Raw genomic sequence first — 17,032 nt, forward strand, 5'->3', positions numbered from 1 at the left:
ACAATATTAGATGCTCATAGAAATGAAGCATTGCTGTCTTGGTATAAGAATTACTATGCAAACACTTTATAAGCATTATCTAAATGCAGACATAGAATAATCCTTCTTGTAAAGAGCATTGGCATTTGTAAATGTATGCAAAAGCATTTATTATTTGTGGAGTTATTTACTGTCTCTCTTGGCAAAAATGAAGCTACAGTACCTTTGTGATGTCTTAAAATACCACTGTTCACATTTTCATCTCTGACGTTTTATGCACTAAAAACTTAGAGATCTGAGAGCAATTTCATTCTGCTGTAATGCTGTCAACTTGGATATATGAGATTAAGTGCATAGACAGAGAAAATTTCAGACTTTTATCCAACTCCCTGTAGTATATACATATATACATACTTCAATATGATTCTATAGACCAGAATCGAGTAGAGTAGAGTAGAGTAGAGTAGAGTAGAGTAGAGTAGAGTAGAGTAGAGTAGAGTAGAGTAGAGTAGAGTAGAGAGAGTAGAGAGAATAGAATAGAATAGATTACAATACAACACAATTAACCAGGTTGGATAAGACCTTTAAGATCATCAAGTCCAACCTATCAATTAACGCCATCTAATCAACTAAACCATGGCACCAAGTGCCTCATCCAGGCTCTTCCTAAACACCTCCAGGGATGGGACTCCACCACCTCCCTGGGCAGCACATTCCAATGGCCAATCTCTTCTTCCTCACCTCCAGCCTGAACCTCCCCTGGCACAGCTTGAGACTGTGTCCTCTGGTTCTGGTGCTCGTTGCCTAGGAGAAGAGACCAACCCCCACCTGGCTACAATCTCACTTCAGGTAGTTGTTTATTCCTTGATGTTATAAACTATTCTACTACTGGATAGCTCAGACTATAGCTCAAAAGCATCTCTTCCCTTATGATTAGATAATACAGCAAAGTAGGATGGAATGTGTGTTTAGTAACAAACATTCCTACCAGTTCCTGAAAGCCATCAGTGGTTTATATTTATTGGAGACCTTATTGCTCTCTACAACTACCTGAAGGGTGGTTGTAGCCAGCTGGGGGTTGGTCTCTTCTCTCAAGAAACCAGCACCAGAACAAGAGGACACAGTCTCAAGCTGTGCCAGGGGAAGTTTAGGCTCGAGGTGAGGAGAAAGTTCTTCCCTGAGAGAGTCATTTGTCATTGGGATGTGCTGCCCAGGGAGGTGGTGGAGTCCCCATCCCTGGAGGTGTTCAAGAGGGGATTGGACGTGACACTTGGTGCCATGGCTTAGTCATGAGGTCTGTGGTGACAGGTTGGACTTGATGATCTTTGAGGTCTCTTCCAACCTTGGTGATTCTGTGATTCTGTGTGAACAGATTTATTCTGATTTTTCAGTTTTCCCTCCTCCTCTCTTTTCTGTTCTGCATCTTCTGGTACCAAAGTGCCAATCCAAACATGTTTACTTCTCTGAGGAACAAGTTGCCTGCACTGAATTCACTAGAAACTGGAATTTAATAATTTCCAGTGTTTAACCAAAAAATACAAAAGGTATTTCCTGCATTTTTTACATCTCAATTCTTGGTAGCCATGTAAGAAGTGCTCTAAAAAGCCCTTGAGTTTCATTGTGAAAGCTCTGTGCATTCTGTAAAGCGATGCACACACAGAGAATACTTTCATGCTTCTCTAGCAAATAACCCAATCAAGCCAATGCATCTTAGCTCCTGCAAGGTGGATTTACTCTTTTGGAATGAAGAGGTCTCTAAGCTACCATAAGTTGGGCCAGAATAGAAAGAGAACACATAAACAGCAAAAAAAATAGTGTGCAGTATGTTCAGAGGAGAGCTTCTAACATGTTGCATTTTCTGGGTTGCTTTTTTATACTTCTGTGGAGCAAAAAACCCACAGATGAAGCTCCAGAGTCAGATTGTTGCCCGTGGTGGTTATTTCAGGATGTAATTTGTGATCATAGACAAGAGTCTGTGCCAAAACAGGCCATGTAATAGAGGAGAGAGAGGAAGACTGCAGATGGGATAGTGCAATACTTTGAAGCATGGATTGACTCATCTTTTGGCTTACTACTTCACTTCAAACTTTCTCTACAGTTCAGAGCTAATCAGTTAGTGTTTGGCATTACAACTGAAACTGTTTCCCTGGAAAATCATGGGGAGATCAGAGAGATACTGCACTGCTTTTATTTCCTCCTGTCACTGGGAAAAACAAAACAAAACAAAACCACACAATCAAACCCTTCCAGCCCATTTTTCATAGTGGAAGGCTATATTGTATGAATTTCTTGGGCAAAGCTCCCTTCAAGTAGTAGATGTGTGATGATTATGCATTTGCTCCAAAAATAGCAATGAAACTTTCCTATTTGCTTTCCCAGGCCAGCCACACTTGGTGAAGAACCAACTCCATGAGGCAGATAAGGTCACAAATCCCAAGCAGATGTATCTGCAGCTGGTTGTGGCTTGTTTCTCTAAAGATAGACTAGACTAGACTAGACTAGACTAGACTAGACTAGACTAGAATTAGAATTAGAATAGAATAGAATAGAATAGAATAGAATAGAATAGAATAGAATAGAATAGAATAGAATAGAATAGAATAGAATAGAATAGAATAGAATAGAATAGAATAGACCAGGTTGGAAGAGACCTCAGAGATCATCAAGTCCAATCCATCATAGCTTCCAACCCAATGAATTCACCCTGCATAATTAGAAGTAGGATCCTTGACAGCAGTTTAATGGAGACCCTTATCCATTTAATAGGTCTTGTAAGGTTGTTGAAGTCAAGAAATCCATGCAGACTAGAAGCTGTTTCAGGGCAGTAATAACAAGGAAAGAGGGATACTAGATTACAATTAAATAACTTTTCTTTGAATGCAACAGATGGGCTGCACAGATGGGTGGAGTCCAACAGGATGGCATTCAACAAGTGCTGAGTGCTGCACTTTGGCCACAACAACCCCATGCAGCGCTACAGGCTGGAGTCAGAGTGGCTGGAGAGCAGCCAGGCAGAAAGGGACCTGGGAGGACTGGTTGAGAGTAGGATGAACATGAGCCAGCAGTGTGCCCAGGTGGACAAGAAGGCCAATGGCATCCTGGCCTGCATCAGTAAGAGTGTGGCCAGCAGGAGCAGGGAAGTCATTGCGCCCTGTGCTCAGCACTGGTTAGGCCACACCTTGAGTCCTGTGTCCAGTTCTGGGCTCCTCAATTTCAGAAGGGCATTGAGACTCTTAAACATGTCCAGAGAAGGGTAACAAATCTGGGGAGGGGTCTGGAGCACAGCCCTGTGAGGAGAGGCTGAGGGAGCTGGGGTTGCTTAGCCTGGAGAGGAGGAGGCTCAGGGGAGACCTTCTTGCTGTCTGCAACTCCCTGAAGGGAGGTTGTAGCCAGGTGGGGGTTGGTCTCTTCTGCCAGGCACCCAGCACCAGAACCAGAGGGCACAGCCTCAAGCTGCACCAGGGGAGGTTCAGGCTGGATGTGAGAATAAAATTCTTCCCAGAAAGAGAGACTGGCCATTGGAATTTGCTGCCCAGGGAGGTGGTGGAGTCACCATCCCTAGAGGTGTTCAACAGGGGGCTGGATGTGGCATTCATTGCCATGGTTTAGTTAGTCATGAGGTGTTGGGTGATAGGTTGAACTTGATGATCTCTGAGGTCTTTTTCAGCCTTATTGATTCTATGACTCTATAAACATCACAGGTTAAGGGGATTGAGTCCTCTACACTTAAAAGCCATTTCAGAACATCAAATTTCTGTGATGACAAAAAATTGCTGTGCATTATTAGAACATGGAACAGGTGAACTCCTATTTTTCATTGTTTATAGCACGGCATAGGATTAGTCTACATATCTGCCCCTGAAAGGAAATTATCATACTGTTGCCATCTACCTTGTATCCAGTTATCTTTTGGGAGAAAGAGGAGGGGAAAATAAAGAACATTCACAAACACATACACCTAAATTTGAGTGTGAGTTAAAATCTTAAAACTGAAGTAAAATTTGTCACTTAAAAGCACAGGTAACATGTACTGTACTGACTCAGTGAATAAGTGTATGAAATTTCCCCTCATTGAGATCTGCCTTCCCTTCCTTCTTTGGTAAGGTGATTCAGAGAGAGGCCTGATGTAAATACAGTATGGCAGGTAAATAGCAGCTTCTTTTACTTCTGAAGCTTGTCATGGCATTCAGTGTCATCTCTAAGATGCTGAATCTGAAGGCTTGATGTATATGCATAGACCTAAACAGGATGGGAGAGTGAAAGTAATGGTTCACAGGACACCTGCTATTCCATGACATATTTTCTTTGGAGGTCAAAATAATTTACAGCACAGTGGGATTGTAGATAGAATCATAGAGTCATGTAATACAGCAGTTTTTATCAGCAAAAAGCTCTGTTCTTTGCCACGTGCTCATACAGACTCTTCTGCAGCAGCAGCAGGAGAAAAAGCAGCTTGTGTGATCAGAAGTGTTAGGGAAGCAGCACATGGCACCAGCAAGTGTACCAGGCAACCAGCACCAGAACAAGAGGACACAGTCTCAAGCTGTGCCAGGGGAGGTTCAGGCTGAATGTTAGGAAGAAGTTCTTCCCAGCAAGAGAGATTGGCCATTGGAATGTGCTGCCCAGGGAGGTGGTGGAGTCACCATCACTGGAGGTGTTTAAGAAGAGCCTGGATGAGGCACTTGGTGCCATGGTTTAGTTGATGAGATGGTGCTGGGTGATAGGTTGGACTCTATTCCATTCTATTCTATTCTGCTTCATGTCATGTTTTAGTAGTCATGAGGTCTTGGATGACAGGTTGGACTTGATGATGTCTGAGGTCTTTTCCAACCTTATTGATTCTGTGATTCTGTGATCTTTTTATACTCCTGGGAAGTTCAGGTTTTATGATTTGCTCTTAAAACATTACATTTATGTTACAATGAAGAGGTCATACCGCTTATGCACTGAATTTAATGAAGAAAGGGTATTCCTCTAGGCGTAAAAATTCTTCTGCCCACTGAAGAATTTATGAGCAAGAGTAACAGGAAGAGGAAGAAAAATTAATTTCCACGCAGAACTCACATGCTTCAAGAGTTGCAGATCATGAGAATGAACATGAATATATTCTGAGCACAAGGATGAAAAATTAAAGCTCAGCTTCTACTCCCAGCTATTTAATAACATAATTTTTCCAGTATTACTGCTTCCCTTGTTCTTGCACCTATTTTCTGAAGTATAAGAAAGCAGCTAACTGCTAAGTTAGCAATTTATTGTATTTTATTTTATTTTTTCCCCAAGGGAGCTGAGGAAGAGGGAACCAAAGAAGATAAAACTGTGTTTCTGGTTCTTCAGGGGAAGCAATTTAAATAAAGATATTTGCTACATAGATTGAGACAGAAATCAGAATGCTAAAGAGCCTGGTTTAGCCATGGCAGAACACTCCCTAAGAAAGTCTAGCTTCAATAGAATAGAATAGAATAGAATAGCATAGCATAGCATAGCATAGCATAGCATAGCATAGCATAGCATAGCATAGCATAGCATAGAATAGAATAGAATAGAATAGAATAGAATAGAATAGAATAGAATAGAATAGAATAGACCAGACCAAGTTGGAAGACACATTCAAGATCATCGCATCCAACCTATCACCCAGCACCATCTAATCAACTAAACTATGGCACCAAGTGCCTCATCCAGGCTCTTCGTAAACACCTCCAGGGTGCCTTGCTGGGCAGCACATTCCAATGGGCAATTACTCTCTCTGTGTACAACTTCTTCCTAACCTCCAGCCTAAACCTCCCCTGACACAGGCTGAGACTGTGTTCTCTTGTTCTGGTGCTGGGTGCCTGGCAGAAGAGACCAACCTCCACCTGGCTACAGCCTCCCTTTAGGAAGTTGTAGACAGCACGAAGGTCACCCCTGAGTGTCCTCTTCTCCAGGCTAAGCAACACCAGCTCACTCAGCCTCTCCTCATAGGGCTTGTGTTCCAAACCCCTCACTAACTTCGTTGCCTTCTCTGGACACCTTCCAGCAACTCAACATCCTTCCTAAACTGAGGGGCCCAGAACTGGGCACAGAACTCAAGGTGTGGCCTAACCAGTGCAGTGTAGAGGGGCAGAATGACCTCCCTGCTCCTGCTGCCCACACTCTTCCTGAGGCAGGCCAGGATGCCATTGGCACTCTTGGCTGCCTGGGCACACTGCTGGCTCATGTTCAGCCTACTCTCAACCAGTCCTCCCAGGTCCCTTTCTGTCTGGCTGCTCTCCAGCCACTCTGACCCCAGCCTGTAGCTCTGCATGGGGTTGTTGTGGCCAATGTGCAGAACCCGGCACTTGGATGTGTACAATCTCCTGCCCTTGGGCTCTGCCCATCTGTCCAGCCTGTTGAGGTCCCTCTGCAGAGCCTCTCTACCCTCCAGCAGATCAACTCCTGCCCCCAGCTTGCTGTCATCAGCAAATTTACTGATGATGGACTCAATGCCCTCATCCAGGTCATCAATAAAGATGTTAAAGAGCACAGGGCCCAGCACTGATCCCTGGGGCACACCACTACTGACTGGCCACCAGCTGGATGTGGTACCATTCACCACCACTCTCTGGGCTCGGCCCTCCAGTGATACTAAAGCAGAATGCATCTGCCCTGTTTAACTTCCACAGTAGAAAATTGCTGTCTGGGCGGTTGACTCACTTTGGAATAGTTCATAGGTCCAAGGAACAAGCAGCAGCAAATGTGTTCTGTAATATTCATAGAATCATTTTTGTTGGAAAAGACCTTGAAGGTCATCAGGTCCAACCATTAAATACACCAAACCATATCTGAGTATTGTATGCATTTATAGGTGTGTATGTACTTATTGGTACCAGCTCCAGCTGGGATGGAGTTAACTTTCTTCACAGCAACTCCTGGGATGTGTTAACTTTCTTCACAGCAAGCCCTGTGATTCTGTGCTTTGGATTTGGGACTAAAACAGTGTTCATAGCTCAAGGGTGCTTTGCCTATCTGTCTGCACAGCCTCAAGGTCTTCTTTTTCCCACTCTTTGTGCTTAGCACAAAACTGAGCATAGTTAGAAAGAAATAAAACTGTTGATCTGAGAGAATACAAGTCAGATTCGGTCCTGGTTTGCTACATGGGTCGCACGAATATGAGGAGATAGTTTGTGTGAATAGCAGCTAGGGGTTGTGCTGCCTTTTGGAAGGTTTGTAGAGCAAACATTACCACCTAGTGGTTGACAACAGTGGGTAGGAGAAGCAAATTGCACACTACTGTGTGCAGACCACATATTTGCTTTTTAAAGTCTGCTTGTTGGGTGCAGAGGCTTAAATATCTGAAAGCAGAGATCTGTTGTGTTTCTGCTCAGTTGAGTCCAGAAGTATTGCACTGTACTTGGTAAGTGATTTCCACAAGAAAACACAGAAGAAAGGAAAAGGAAAGGAAGAAAGGAAACTTGCAGTTACAATCAGAAATCCTTTTGCCTCAGTGTTCTGAAGAGATTAAAAAAAAGCCTCAAAATGCTCTGAACCAGTCAATGGGGCAGGAGCCAGCAGGTCTGGTTTTTCAGGAAGTTGCCCAGGCTTGTCTGAACGTGCCCTGGAGTCCAAGTGGGCCAGGTGTGTGTGCCTTTGGCCACCTTTGGAGAAAACTCATTCTGTAGGTTACAGTGTCAGGTTTTTATCTCTCAATCTTTGTTGTCACTGGCCATCACTGTCTCAGGAAATCTATAAACACCAGCCCAAAGAGCCAGAGCCTTGCCTTGCAATTGTTCAAACTCTGGGAGAAGTCACAAGCATTGCTTGGAATCCAAGCTGTGCTTCACTTTACCCAGACAAGACTGCAAGACTCCTCGTTGTATGCATTGTAAAGCCCAGGACTAGGCAGACATGTCTTGCTGGGCCAAGAGATGAATCCCAGGAGGAGCCAAGAGTCCCCAGGACAGTTTTGTTTTACTGGAAGAAGCAACAAGCACCGCTGTGAAGACTGCAGCTGAAGAACCTCTCCGGATAGGCAAAGCTACAAAGCCAACAAGCCCTGCAAGCCTCAGCAGCAACCTCTTTGCTACAAAGCTTTCAGCTACAAAGCCTTTGGAGACAAACCCTGTGTGTGCTCCAGCAACAAGCTGCAGAAGCCAACAGAAAGTGGAACTGTGCTCCTGCAGCTCTCACGTGGTTGATGCCATTTTGGTGCTGTTTAAATCACCACATGTGTCATGGGGTACCATGATCAGTGAGTAATTACACCATCTGATTTTTATCAGCATCGGTTAAAGGTCTGTTGCCCTAGAGAATTCTAGAGTTCTATCCCCTTGTGGACAGCCTCTGGCTCTGTTGCTGGTGTTCTCTTTTTCCTTTACAGTTTAAATTACTGTTTGTTGTTTCTGGATTTTTGCTCATGTTGTTTAAATTGCTACAGGTTCCTGCTGGTGAGACATCTGTTCCACAACTGAATGTTTCGAACCAGTAAATAGGTTTTATTAATATTTTCCAATGGATTTTTTTTATAATTAACAAAGTTATTAATATTTTCATTCATTATTCTGACTATTGAATATTAATCACTTCCTTATGATCCTAACACTCAGATTAGCTACAACAGTGTAACTGCTACTGTACAGTAGATGTGCAGTGCTGTTTTGGTCTATATAGATTTATTGGCTGGAAATATGATCAAATGTGAATATGATTTATTAAAGATCAAAAATTGTTTTCCTGAGCCAATTCTGTTCAGGTTAATTTTCCTGGTCGATGATAAGTTGCTTACACAGGGTAGAAAGGGTAGAAGGCCGATAAACAGTAGAGTAACAGTGTAGAACAATCAGAACTTGGAATACAGAGGAACAAACTGGAATCTCCCTATGTGTGTGAAACCAAACAGCAATGCTACCTCTGGCACTGTAGATGAACCACCTGAAGTTCACAACAGAGCTAACCAAGAGGTAACAAGCTATAAACCATGGGAATAACTAGGTAAAATAGTAAAATTTACTCACTGACTACCAAGATGCTAATTACCAAAACCTTTGTTGAATGGAGAGATGTTTTGAGTTCCTAGTGATAATCCAAATGGCAGTATCCAAAGATTAGAGGAAATGAGAGAGCAGGCTGCTGTGGTGGAGGCCCAGCTCCAGCACTATGCCGCTAAAACAAAAGAAGCTAATTGCCCTGAAGATAGGAGCAAGTAGGGCGCTTGTCGCCACCTTGGATCCCATTAACAAACAGGGGAGAGAGACAAGAGAGTGCCAAGCATGCAAGCTATGCAAGCTATGTCCAGAGAAGGGCAAGGAGGCTGGTGAGAGGCCTTGAGCACAAGCCCTATGATGAGGACTGTGGGAAGGGCACCTGATGGGCAAAGGAGTTGAGTCAGCAGCATTGTAAGCAGGTCAGGAGTTCCAGTGAAGGAGGACAAATGCAGTCTGGGAAGGGATCAGTGGCAGATGGACAACTGCTGAGCTATCCTAGAGAAAGGTACAGGCTGGACAGATGGGCAGAGTCCAAGGGCAGGAGATTGAACACATTCAAGTACCAGGTTCTACACATTGGCCACAACAACCCCAGGCAGTGCTCCAGGCTGGGGTCAGAGTGGCTGAGAGCAGCCAGGCAGAAAGGGACCTGGGGGTAGTGGTTGAGAGTAGGCTGAACATGAGCCAGCAGTGTGCCCAGGGGGCCAAGAAGGCCAAGGGCATCCTGGCCTGCAGCAGGAAGAGTGTGGCCAGCAGGAGCAGGGAAGTCATTGTGCCCTGTGCTCAGCACTGGTTAGGCCACACCTTGAGTCCTGTGTCCAGTTCTGGACCCCTCAGTTTAGGAAAGATGTTGAGCTGCTGGAAGGTGTCCAGAGAAGGGCAACAAAGCTGGGGAGGGGTCTGGAGCACAGCCCTGTGAGGAGAGGCTGAGGGAGCTGGGGTTGCTTAGCCTGGAGAAGAGGAGGCTCAGGGGAGACCTTCTTGCTCTCTGCAACTCCCTGAAGGGAGGTTGTAGCCAGGTGGGGGTTGGTCTCTTCTGCCAGGCACCCAGCACCAGAACAAGGGGACACAGTCTCAAGCTGTGCCAGGAGAAGTTTAGGCTGGAGGTGAGGAGAAAGTTCTTCTCAGAAAGAGTAATTTGCCATTGGAATGTGCTGCCCAGGGAGGTGGTGGAATCCCCATCCCTGGAGGTGTTCAAGAGGGGATTGGATGTGGCACTTGGAGACATGGTTCAGTAGTCATGAGGTGTTGGGTGACAGGTTGGACTTGATGATCTCTGAGGTCTTTTCCAACCTTATTGATTCTATGATTCTATGATATCTGGGCAAGTAGTGTATCACAAAGCATCTGTCTCATGACAAGCTTCTTATTGCTATCAAAGCTGTCATTTGTTCAGGGCAAATTCTTCCAAACAGAAGATGAAGAAAAGTTGGCTAGCATTAAATGAGCATGTTCTATTTTAGTCCTGGGGGGGTGGGGGGAAATAGCAAATAAAGCTTTCTGAAAACAAGAATATTTAAGACCATTGACTATGTAGATAACTGTTTCTGGTTTGTCTGCAGTCTTTCTTTTCTCTTCATGCTATTTCTGGCAAGGCTATTAGCAAACTATTTCAGTTAGAATGCTGTTTCTTTTTGGTACTTCAAATAGCAAAGCCATACATGCACTGTAATCCAGCACCCTTTGTTATCTCTTAGTTTCTACATCTTGCCCATAATTTGTTATATAATAGTATGTTTTATTTATGCAAGGATGCTTCAGTGAGATTCCAAATAAAATGTGAATTAGCAAAGCTGCAAGCACAGACTGGCATCCAGAAGGCTATAATTTTATCTCAATCTTCCTTTCAATTAAACAATATTGGCAAAAACCCAAGGTACAGATCCACAGATCTTTGAGAGCTATATACTGCTTGCTTCTCTCTGTAGTGAGTAATACCTAATGGAATTCATGCTGCTACTTAATCAAGAGCAGCTATAGGGTATACAGGTAAGACATGCCACTGCCTGTTTTTAGTGACATTACTGTGGCCAGTTCTGGGCCTCTCAGTTTAAGAAGGATATTGAGACACTTGAACGTGTCCAGAGAAGGGCACTGATGCTGGGGAGAAGTCTCAAGCACAAGCCCTGGGCAGTCCATTCCAATAGCTCTGTTAAGGCCAGGGAAGTCATTCTGCCCTCTACTCTGCACTGGTTAGGCCACACCTTGAGTCCTGTGTCCAGTTCTGGGCCTCTCAGTTTAGGAAAGATGTTGAGTTGCTGGAAGGTGTCCAGAGAAGGGCAACAAAGCTGGGGAGGGGTCTGGAGCACAGCCCTGTGAGGAGAGGCTGAGGGAGCTGGGGTTGCTTAGGAGGCTCAGGGCAGACCTTATTGCTGTCTAAAACTACCTGAAGGGAGGTTGTAGCCAGGAGGGGGTTGGTCTCTTCTCCCAGGCAGCCAGCACTAGAAAAAAGACTTGAGCAACTACTGGCTCGGCGGAAGAAGAAACACGGAGAACCAAAAACACAGATGAAGGAAAACACAGGAGAAGGACAATGGCGCTGAGAAGGAAAGCACGAGAGAAGGAAAATCCTGGGACAATGCTGCTCTGAAGAAAAGAGGCCATGGAGCCTGGAAGAAGCAGACTGAACCCTCTCTCCATGTCCTAAGTTCCGCCTGCTGCAACTCATGGAGCTGAAGAAGCTGCTCAGAGGACCACAGCTCTTCTCCAAAGGCCAAAGCCTCAGCACCGTTTCTCTACAGACCCAACATCTCCTGCAGCACCTTTCCTCCACAGACTCAAACTGTCTTGGGGTGGTGAGGGGTGTGGTAACATAATTCCTTTCCTCTTTTCTCTCTCTTCTCTCTCTATTTTCCCCCTCTCCCCTTCTGATCCATCCACTTTATTTATGTAATAAATAGCCTGGCTGTTGATATTTTGGCCTTGTTTGTGCCTCTCATTTCACAACACAGGAATATTGAAGACAACTGAGGCTCTGTCCCTCTCTGGACCAAGACAATGAAGAAAGACTGAGACAACTGGGGCTGTTAATCTTGAGAAGGCTGAGAGGGGATCTTATCAAAGTCTATAAATAGCTGAGGGGTGGGTGTCAAGATGAAGATGACAGTATCTTTTTGGTGGTGCCCACTGACAGGATGAGGAACAATGGGCACAAGCTAGAGCACAGGAGGCTCCACCTCAACAGGAGGAGACATTTCTTTACTGTGATGGTGACAGAGTACTGGAACAAGCTGGCTGGAGAGGTTGTGGAGTCTCCTTCTCTGGAGACTTTGAAAACCCACTTGGATGCATTCCTGTGTGGCCTGCCCTAGGTGATCATTCTTGGGCAGGGTGGTTAGACCTGATGATCTCTGGAGGTCTCTTCTAACCCCTAACACTCTGTGATTCTATGAGTGAGCTGATACATATTGTATGATGATACTGTAGAGTATTGAATAACAGAACTGGATTGTCCATCAAAAAAGATCAACTTCCTAAGGACTATTCTTAGGGAACAAAAAATCTACTTGAAGTTTTGAATAAATTATTTCACTTTATTTAATAAGTTAAAAACTAATTTCTGCTTTTTAGCTAATATTTTGGCAAAGGACAAATGACACACGCTCAGGCCCTGTGCTTCTATTAGATCAGTTAAGCTCAGCCAGCCCCTTAGCAGAGGTGTTTTCTGCTCTCACCAGGCAGAACGCTGGCTGCAGCTGTCTCACTTTTAGTGCAGAAACTACTTAGTACCACTTGTCCTGGAAGAGGCATTAAGAGGACACCTAAATCTGTTTTGAGCCACTGCCCCTCTCTCCTCCCTCTCTGTTGCAGGGTCCGGATTGAGGTTGAGGAGCCTAATAGGCAGGTGCTGTTAAGGCTGCCTGGAGGGGGGTGGAAGCTGAAGCCGATCCCCAGGCCTCACGTTTCAGAGAGGCGACTGCAGGTGCCAGAAGCCATGAAAGAAGGCGTGTGCAGTTTGCTCACCACCTAAACATGGTGAATTGATTGGCAGGATTTGAATGGCTGTTGTGCCATTGGGCTGTTCCCTTTGCAAAAAGGGAATTGATAGGAGAAGACCTCCTGTGCTCATTGCTCATTACACTCACAGAATCACTGAATCACCAAGGTTGGAAGAGACCTCAAAGATCATCAAGTCCAACCTGTCACCACAGACCTCATGGCTAAACCATGGCACCAAGTGCCACGTACAGGTCCCTTCTGAACACCTCCAAGGATGGTGACTCCACCACCTCCCTGGGCAGCACATTCCAATGGCCAATCTCTCTTCCTGGGAAGAACTTCTTCCTCACCTCCAGCCTAAACCTCCCCTGGCACAGCTTGAGACTGTGTCCTCTTGTTCTGCTGCTGGGTGCCTGGCAGAAGAGACCAACCCCCACCTGGCTACAACCTCCCTTCAGGTAGTTGGAGACAGCAAGAAGGTCTCCCCTGAGCCTCCTCTTCTCCAGGCTAAGCAAGCCCAGCTCCCTCAGCCTCTCCTCACAGGGCTGTGCTCCAGACCCCTCCCCAGCTTTCTTGCCCTTCTCTGGACACCTTCCAGCAGCTCAACATCTTTCCTAAACTGAGGGGCCCAGAACTGGACACAGGACTCAAGGTGTGGCCTAACCAGTGCTGAGCACAGGGCACAATGACTTCCCTGCTCCTGCTGGCCACACTGTTCCTGATCCAGGCCAGGATGCCCTTGGCCTTCTTGGCCACCTGGGCACACTGCTGGCTCATGTTCAGCCTACTCTCAACCACTACCCCCAGGTCCCTCTCTGCCTGGCTGCTCTCAGCCACTCTGACCCCAGCCTGGAGCACTGCCTGGGGTTGTTGTGGCCAATGTGTAGAACCTGGCACTTGGATGTGTTCAATCTCCTGCCCTTGGACTCTGCCCATCTGTCCAGCCTGTACCTTTCTCTAGGATAGCTCAGCAGTTGTCCATCTGCCACTGATCCCTTCCCAGACTGCATTTGTCCTCCTTCACTGGAACTCCTGACCTGCTTACAATGCTGCTGACTCAACTCCTTTGCCCATCAGGTGCCCTTCCCACAGTCCCAAGCCAGTCCTTTCCATCTCCAGTGTTCCAACAGGCTCCCAGTGGTGCAGCAGCAAGTGGATGCCAGGCTGCCCTGTATGCAGCTGGGCTGGAGCTACAGTGGAGGTGGCAGCCAGGCCTGCTGGTGCCTCCTCTGCTTGCCCACCTTCATAGCAAACCAGTGAGCAGACCTGGCTGGAACACAGCCATGAGAGGGGCAGGAGGTGGGCAAGGCAGCATGGCATGGGCAGACAACCACAGTGTGGGCAACACCTCTCTGCTCACACTCTGGAGCCCAGCATGCAGCTTGCCCTTCCTGGGAGCTGCTGCCATCTGCCTGCACCCTGGCACTGCCCACCCAACAGCCCTACTGATGCAGGCAGCTCTGTGCTCCTTTTCCTCCCAGCAACCCCAGGGACCCACCTGGGCACTGCTCTGCAGCAGCATCTTGGCAAAGGTGGCATGGCCCCTGAGGCAGGCCTGGTGCAGCACGGACACACCGTTGGAGGTCACCAGGTTCACATTGAAGCCCTGCAAAGGGAGAGCCCTGCTTGTACCACCACGGCTGCCCTGGGGCTGGCAGGGCTGCTGGAGCCTGGCACGGCACAGCTGCGGGGCCGCCTGGAGGCTGGCACGGCACAGCTGCGGGGCCGGCTGGAGCCTGGCACAGCACCACCGCAGGGCTGCAGGGAGCCTGGCACGGTACAGCTGTGGGGCCGCCTGGAGCCTGGCATGGCACCACTGCAGGGCTGCAGGGAGCCTGGCATAGCACAGATGTGGGGCCGCCTGGAGCCTGGCACGGCACAGCCGCGGGACCCGCTGGAGCCTGGCATGGCACCACCGCAGGGCTGCAAGGAGCCTGGCATGGCACAGCTGTGGGGCCGCCTGGAGGCTGGCATGGCACAGCTGTGGGGCCACCTGGAGGCTGGCATGGCACAGCTACGGGGCTGGCTGGAGCCTGGTGTGGTGCCAGGGGAGGTGCCCATGCTGGATTCAGGGGCTCAGAGCCCCAAGCACAGCAGCTGCTAGTGGGGTTAAAGAGTCAGCAGTGCCAAGCTGTGCCTACCGTTTGTAGCTCCCCACAGGTCACAGCTCAGCGCATGAAGAGCTCCACAGCCCTAGGGAGCACCAGGAGCTACACCTGGGGAGATTCTTAGATTGCTTCCTTCTCTGGAGACATCCCAAACCCCCCTGGATGTGTTCCTGTGTGAGCTGCCCTGGGTGCTCCTGCTCTGGCAGGGGCTTGGCCTGGATGCTCTCTGGAGCTCCCTTCCAGCCCCTCACATGCTGTGATTCACCTCCCTGAACAGGGCTGCCTCTGGCACAGGTATCAGCAGCCTGGCTGGGCACCTTGGCTGGACACCTTGGCTGCTCCACTGCAGAGAAAGAGGCTCCTCTGGCAGGTGATTGCTCCCACACTAATCCAGCTGCTTCTAGTCCCTCTGGTGAACAGCACGCTGCCTACCTGGGGTGCCCAGCGTGCTCTACCCAGAGCTAGTAAGCACCTGGTGGCACAGATCCCATCCATGGACCTGTCCCTCTTGTCTGACCAAGAATGGACATTGCACGTGGACAGGAAGGGCTGTGGCTGCCAGCTGCCTCACCGCAGGGATTTCTTGCCCCAAACGACAGCTCTGCCATCTGCTCCTGCACAACCACTCACAGAATGGCAGGGGCTGGAAGGGACCTCTGGACATCATCCAGCCCAACCCCCCTGACAACACAGGGACACCTGGGGCAGGTCACACAGGAGGACACCTGGGGCAGGTCACACAGGAGCACACCTGAGCAGGGTTTGAAAGCCTCCAGAGACGGAGGCTCCTCAGCCTCCCTGGGCAGCCTGCTCCAGGGCTCCAGCACTCTCAGAGCAAAGAAGGAGCTCCTGAGGCCCAGGTAGAGCCCCCTGTGCTCTGCTTTGTACCCACTGACTCCTGTCATAGAGTCATGGAATCATAGTATCAGTCAGGGTTGGAAGGGACCACAAGGATCATCTAGCTCCAACCCCCCTGCCATGGGCAGGGACACCCCACACTAGATCAGGCTGGACAGAGCCTCATCCAGCCTGGGCTTAAACACCTCCAGGGACAGGGCCTCAACCACCTCCCTGGACAACCCATTCCAGGGCTTCACCACTCTCATGGGGAAGAACTTCTTCCTCACATCCAGCCTGAATCTCCCCACCTCCAGCTTCATTCCATTCCCCCTAGTCCTATCACTACCTGAGATCCTGAGCAGCCCCTCCCCAGCCTTCCTGTAGGCCCCCTTCAGATACTGGAAGGTCACAATTAGGTCACCTCAGAGCCTTCTCTTCTCCAGACTGAACAGCCCCAACTCCTTCAGTCTGTCCTCATAGGAGAGGTGCTCCAGCCCTCTGATCATCCTCGTGGCCCTTCTCTAGACACCTTCCAGCACCTCCAGATCCATCTTGTAATAGGGGCTCCAGAACTGGAGGCAGTACTGCAGGTGGGGTCTCACCAGAGCTGAGTAGAGGGGGAGGATCACTTTCCTTGCCCTGCTGGCCACACTTCTCTTGATGCAGCCCAGGATCTGATTGGCTTTCTGGGCTGCAAGTGCACACTGAGAGCTCATGTTGAGCTTCTTGTCCACCAGCACCCCCAAGTCTCTCTCCTCAGGGCTGCTTTCCAGGCAGTCACTGCCCAGCCTGGATTTGTGCCTGGGATTGCCTCGACCCAGATGCAGGACCCTGCACTGGCCCTGTCCTGTCACTGGCCAACACTGAGCAGAGCCAAAACCCCTCCTCATGACCTGCACCCTGCAGACATCCAGGCTGGACAGATGGGCAGAGTCCAAGGGCAGGAAATGGAACACATCCAAGTGTCAGGTTCTGCACATTGGCCACAACAACCCCAGGCAGTGCTCCAGGCTGGGGTCAGAGTGGCTGAGAGCAGCCAGGCAGAAAGGGACCTGGGGGTACTGGTTGAGAGTAGGCTGAACATGAGCCAGCAGTGTGCTGGCTGGAGGTGAGGAAGAAATTCTTCCCAGCAAGAGAGATTGGCCATTGGAATGTGCTGCCCAGGGAGGTGGTGGAGTCACCATCCTTGGAGGTGTTTAGGAAGAGCCTGGATGAGGCACTTGGTGC

This window comes from Melanerpes formicivorus, unplaced genomic scaffold (genome assembly GCF_026170545.1).
Source record: "Melanerpes formicivorus ecotype bairdi unplaced genomic scaffold, bMelFor1.0.p_v2 SCAF_11, whole genome shotgun sequence".
NCBI lineage: Eukaryota > Metazoa > Chordata > Aves > Piciformes > Picidae > Melanerpes > Melanerpes formicivorus.